Source organism: Amphimedon queenslandica, unplaced genomic scaffold, assembly GCF_000090795.2.
Source record: "Amphimedon queenslandica unplaced genomic scaffold, v1.1 AMPQUscaffold_12748, whole genome shotgun sequence".
Taxonomy (NCBI): domain Eukaryota; kingdom Metazoa; phylum Porifera; class Demospongiae; order Haplosclerida; family Niphatidae; genus Amphimedon; species Amphimedon queenslandica.
In genome coordinates this window covers 29,483-35,993 of record NW_003547016.1, presented here as the reverse complement: position 1 = coordinate 35,993, position 6,511 = coordinate 29,483, and the positions used below count along the sequence as shown (strand labels likewise).

At 41.6% G+C, this 6,511-nt stretch overlaps 1 pseudogene; it reads right to left on the bottom strand.

Moving 5' to 3' along the window:
- Positions 1–333: 333 nt before the first annotated feature.
- Positions 334–3,116, bottom strand: LOC109586907 (uncharacterized; annotated as a pseudogene).
- Between the last annotated feature and the right edge of the window lie 3,395 nt (positions 3,117–6,511).

Here is a 6,511-nt window from a genome sequence, read left to right as displayed (position 1 = left end):
TTTCTCATGAGTTTGAGAGATTCTTGTTTGTAGTACTGCTTTCGAACCAATTGGAAGTAGCAAAGAAAGACTTTTTCCAACAGAATAAATGGTCTGTCAGATGTAGGAGAGGGCAGTTCTGAAGATACACATTCTTGAAAACAAAAGAGAGCACACAGAATGAATGAATGAAACACAGACAGACAAACTGAGTACCTAGTCCTCGCCTACGCAAAGCTGGGCGAGGCCAATAATAAGTAATAATAATAATAAATGATTAACATGCTATAAGTATAATTAATGTATCCTACAGTACTCCCCTTCCAGAAAACAAGTGAAGGAATGATCAAATATTCAGTCAATCAGGAAAACAAACGCATCGATCAGAATGAGTATTGTTGGTATCCAAGCGAGTACCGTTGGTCTCCAAACAATTAGTGTTGGTATCCAAGTGAGTACTGTTGTCTCCAAATGTGCAGTAGTCAAAGGAGTAGAGGAGGAAGTGAAATGATGAGTATGAGTTATGAGAGAATCATGGTTAGGGAGAAGAGTACTAGTTTTGTCTATATAAGCTAGTTTGAGAGGATCAATGGATATAGTGTCTAAAGTGCCATTGATATTTATGACATCATATTTCTCAGTATTTTCCAATACTTTATATGGTCCATCATAAGGATGTTGAAGAGGTTTCTACTGAATCATGTTAAATGAATACGTGTGAATAAGAGAGTGCATCAGGAATATTAGTATATCGAGTTGATGGAGAACGTACTGGAGTGAGTGAAAGAGAACGTATGTAATACTTGAGTCGAGCAACGTAGTCTGAGGACTCCGAGAGCAAAAGTGAATGATTAGGGGAGAAAAATTCACCGGGGAGACGAATAGTTGTACAATAAACTAGTTCAGCTGGAGAGTCATGTAAGTCCTCTTTAACAGCAGTACGAATACCCAGTAATACTAGAGGGAAAGACTCAGTCCGTAACTCTGGATGTGGTACAGCAGCTTTCAGTTGACGATGCATCTCTATCATACCATTGGCTAGAGGGTGATATGCTGTGGTACAACATCTAACAGTACCTAATAGGCGAATGAGTTGAGCAAAGAGAGAGGATTCAAATTGACTGCCTCAATTAGTAGTAACTGTAGAAGGGACACCAAAACGTGATATCCAACCAGCTACTAAAGCACAAGCAATACTTAGAGCACATATGTCAGGTATGGGAAAGGCTTCAGGTCATCTAGTGAACCTGTCTATACAAGAAAAAATATGTGAAACCATGAAATAAGGGGTGTGTCCCACAATATCAATGTCAATATTGTCAAACCTTGTAGTAGAAGAGGGGAAAGTGCCTACAGGTCAGACAATGTGTGTATGTACCTTTCACCTTTGACAGGGGAGACATGGTGACTCCATGACTTGATATCAGAAGCCATTTGAGGCCAAACAAATTGAGATGAAATCAGCTTGACAGTTGAACGAATGCCAGGATGTGAGAGTGAATGAAGTGAGTCGAATACAGTACGATGAAATGATGGTGGTATTACTGGGCGGGGTGTTCCCTTAGAATTGTCATAATGGAGAGTGAGATTAAAATGGGGAATAGGAAATTGTTCCAAATAAAGAGAGAGTGTAGTAGTTTCCTTAAAAAAAACCGAAAATCTCCAGCTAGAGCCATGTTCTCAAAATTAATTACTGGGGGTTGTGTCTGTTAATAACAGCTGATTAAGTTCAATGCGAGATAATGCATCAGCCACAAGATTCAAAGGACCACGAACATGTCTGATGTCAGCGATATGAAGTCCTAATGTTGAGACTGATGTGATGAACGTTTATCTGACTTTGTAAACATAGACTAAGTGAGTGGTTTGTGGTCAGTATAAACAGAAAATTTACAACCTTCAACAATGTACCGTAAGGGACTAATGGATAAAAATACAACCAATAACTCTATCATAAGTGCTGTATCTAGCTTCGTGGGAGTTAACTTGTAAAAAAGGTAGGCTATAGGTTTCCTCTCGTTATCAAGAAATTGTTATAGAACAGCTCCCACAGCTATATCTGAAACATTGGACATGATAGCAGTCGGAGCATCCGGTTGAGGATGAGACAGTAGGGTAGCTTCAGCTAGTGCACGTTTGGCTTTATGAAACACATTGACTAGATCATCAGTCCAAGAAAGAAGAGAAAGAGCAGGAGTTAAAGAGACTGAAGAGTACAAAGTTTGGAGACATGGAGAACAGTGGGGTATGAAGCGATGATAAAAATTAATGAGACCTATGAACTGTCTGAGTTGACGCTGAGACTGAAGTACAGGGAAATCAGTAACAGCGGATACTTTAGACTGTAATGGTCAGGTACCATTCTCATCGACTATATTACCAAGAAAGTATAATAAAGATTGACTGAACTCACATTTGTCAGGGTTAATGAAGACTTCCATACTCTTTAAAATGATCAAATATTTGTGACCATAATTGACAAAAGGTACCTTATGGCAGATTTTAAAATTCTTCATTATAATGATAAATATCAACCTGTGATAGCTCTGTTGGACAACCATTGTTTTTAAAAGTTACATAGTAACTTTTTGCATCCTGTGGAGTAATTTTATGATCAATGGAGCTCAGGAAGTTTGACTTTTATTGCTATAAAGACAAATTTCACTACCTGCCATAAGGTAGCTTTTGTCAATTATGGTCACATTTGTGTCAGATGGTTCTTGTGTTCGACCTCGTCCGAACTAGCTACCAACACATTGTGAATGTATACGTAGGCAACTCAAGATGATGAAGTGTCATATCAAATAAAGTTTGAGCTGCATTTTTAGAGCAAAGGGCATACAAGTGAATTCAAATAATCCAAAAGGCGTGGTCACTGCAGTTTTATGGACATCTTCTGTAGCAACGGGTTTTTGATGATACACACGAACGAGATCTAGCCTGGAGAAAGTATGAGTACCTTGTAAAGTGAATGCAAAATCCTGAATGTGTGGCATGGGATATTGGTCAGGTACTGTGATTCTATTGAGTGCCCTATAGTCCACGTATGGTTGATAATCACCACTAGCCTTTTTTGGGACCATATATAAGGCAAAGGACCATTGACTGGAGGAAGAACGTATGATTCCAAGTTCCATCATGTTTGGGAACTCTGAACAAGCGATTGTTAAGCGTTCTGAAGTCGTCGAGTTCGAGTGGACACAGGCGGTCCTGACATCTGAATATGATAAACGACGTGCTTTACGGAAGTATTACCTTTCCACAGTTGATTTAATTCAGGATACCCTAAAAGGAGAGATGAAAAAGAGTTAGAGAAAAAGAGAGGATTAATAAGACCGTATGCATTCTGGTGTGTGCATTGCATGATAGTTTGAATATTTGTTTGGGAATTTATAAATGTCTTGCGATATATATCAATAAGGAGGCCAAGGTGTTAAAAAAGTCAGCACCCAAGATTGGCTGTTTCACATCTACCATAGTGAAGATCCAACGATAAGCTCTGCAAAAATTTAGATTGAGAGTGAGGGAGCGTTGACCATAAGTGTGAATTTGAATGCCTTCCGCAGCTTGAAATGTTAAGTTTAATGAACAACGATGTCCATCAGACTTAGTAGGAGGGATTACATTGACTTCAGCAGCAGTATCTACCAAAAATTCGACATGAGAGGTTTTATTAATAATGTAGAACAAGCGACTGTGAGAACCGCCTTGAACGTGGGCATTCATCAACGCCCGGCTGGGTCATTTCCTGAGTTCCAAGTACATGGCGGAACACACTTAGCAGCTTTCTCACCAAGCAATTGTGATACTAGCAAAGAGAGGAAGGAGTCGAAATAGCAGAGCGCTGTCATGATTCCCTAGGTCTTGATATAAAACGAGAGCTCGCTGAAGAGACTGAACAAGTGCTGAAGATTAGTAATTTGAAAGGGTAATTGTTCAACTTCTGCTCAAACTGGAGTTTCAACAGCATTAACGGTAGGTGTGGCTACTTTACCAATCTTGGCAGCTAAAGCAGCAATGGTGTCCAAATCATCTGACGCTTTAGTAGCAGCAACAAGTACCATACGTACACTTCATGGTAAACGCTGAAAGAGTTCATGTAAGAATGAGCGGTCAGCAGTAGCAGCTTTGTCTCCTAGAAGTTCAGTCATATGGTGGAGGAGTTCAGTTGGAGTACGATGGCCTATCCCTTCTGTATTAAATAGTCGTAGAAGATGCTCCTGTTTAAGAGCAGTGGTACGCTTAATTAACTGTGATCTCAGAGCATTACAGGAAGTGATAGACAGGGTTTGAAAATCAAATCACAGACTTTAGATGCAAACTCAGGACACAAGGAGGCAATAACATGGTCAAACTTTGTCTTCTGTATGGTAATAAATTTGGTAGCAAGCTGCGCGTCCACCTGACAGAACAATAGTTCCTGATTGGTGGGGCAGAATGCAGAATGGAGAGACTTTAATGACAACCGAGACACCAGATGAAGGTGTGGATGGTGCTAGGGCATGAGGAGAAGTATTACAGGAGTCACTGCGAGACATGACAGACATGTGACAACGGGAAGAAGTCTTTAGAAAGTATTGTGAAGAAGAGCGGGTCACCAAATGTTGCGGCTAGTAAGCCCAGACACAATAAACTAACAACAAGTAGTTAGGTTGTTTAAAGGTTATTTTAATATAAGGAGTGAGATGAAAAATGTTAACAACGTTAAAGAGAGAGATGATGAAGAAAAGAAGAAAGGAAATTAGAACAAGGAACAAAAGAACGTGTGTGTTATGCGCATGCATGAAAATAATAATGAATATTAATAATGATACAGATAATAATGATAATAATAATAATAATATATATGGCGGAAGACAGGGCTAAATGCACTGTCTGTTCCAAGAATTTTTCAGTCACCGCAGCTGGTCTATCGAGGCTTCATTGGGCCTCAAAATAACCGCTGCCCTGGCTCTCGTTCCTCTATGTCAACAGTGGCGCCACCTGGGGTTTCCCCCAGCCTGAGTCAGCAGTCAACCACTCTACCACGTGATACTGATGGCGCTTCCTCGAGGTCTCCTTTCAGCCTTTCGTCTCATAGTGTTCCTATTATTCGTTGTATACCCAAAGCTTCTCGCTCTCTGGCCACTTTGAAGTTATCAATACTGTTGCATCAGGTAGTCTCTACTAATTCACTACAGTCCTGGGAAAGACTACTGTCCTTTGCTCCCAGATGCCTGTTGTCCCCGCGCAGAGGTGGTAAGAGGTGGTCTTTGGCCACCCAGATAAACCAGCAGCTTGATTCTGATGATGGGCCTCCTGAGGGATATGGTCATCGTCCGAGAGGTAGTCCCTCATCCTCGGTAGATCAGCTGAGGTTAGCAGTTTCTGCCCGCTTGGAGGAAGGGGATTTCAGAGGAGCAATCCGTATTGCTTCCTCTGAAACCTCCCTGGCCAGTCCATCAGCCAAAACCCTTCAAGCCTTAAGGTCTAAGCATCCTCCTCGCCTTCAAGATTTCAGCCCCCCTCCTTGCCCAGATGATGGGGTTTCAATCCCAGTCAGCATTGCTGAAGTAGTCAATGCAATTTGTTATTTTCCGACAGGTTCTGCAGGTGGTCTCCGCCCTCAACATCCAAAGGACATGTTATCATCCTCTTGCCCTGATATTTCCCGTTTGTCCCCCTTTGTATCTTCTTTGGCCGCGTTCTTGTCCTTGGTTTTGGAAGGTAAAGTCCCTCCCCCAGTTTGCCCTTGGTTTTTTGGAGCCCGCCTTATAGCTTTGAACAAGCAGGGCGGCGGAGTCAGACCCATTGCAGTAGGGGGATGCTTTTGTCGCTTGGTTGCCAAGATAGCTTGCCGTTCAGTTGAAGCCCATGCTTCGGATATACTTTTCTCTCATCAGTTGGGTTTTGGGATCAAAGGAGGCATAGAAGCTGCAGTCCACGGTGGTCGGTTTTTCCTGAATTCTCTCAAGTCTGGTTGTGCTATGGTCAAACTGGATTTCAGTAAAGCTTTCAATTCAGTTAGGCGAGACAGGATGTTATCTGCAGTGAGAGACATGTGCCCATCCATTTTTCCTTTGGTCCACTCCTCCTATAGTGAGTCCTCTCATCTTTTTTGGTCAGATGAGATCTTGTGTTCTGCCGAGGGGGTACAACAGGGTAATCCTCTGGGTCCTCTGTTGTTCTGTCTCACTCTTCAGCAGTTCCTATTTCCCTTGAAATTCCACTTTTCTATTGCGTACTTAGATGATGTCACTCTGTGAGGTCCATTAGGGTCTCTTTGTGATGACATTTCATCTATTCATTCTGCTGCTGATGTAGGTCTCCACCTCAATCTGAGTAAGTTACAGATCATTTCTAGCTGCTCTATCTCCACCAATCAGCCTCTCTCTGTTTTGCCAGGTGTCATAATTACATCTCCTAATTATGCTATTCTTCTAGGTTCTCCTCTGGGTTCTGATGACTCTATCTTAGCTGCTGTTGAAGAGAAAACACTAGCCCTAAAGCGTATGGGTGACTGTCTTTGTCATTTTACTCTCCATGATGCTAT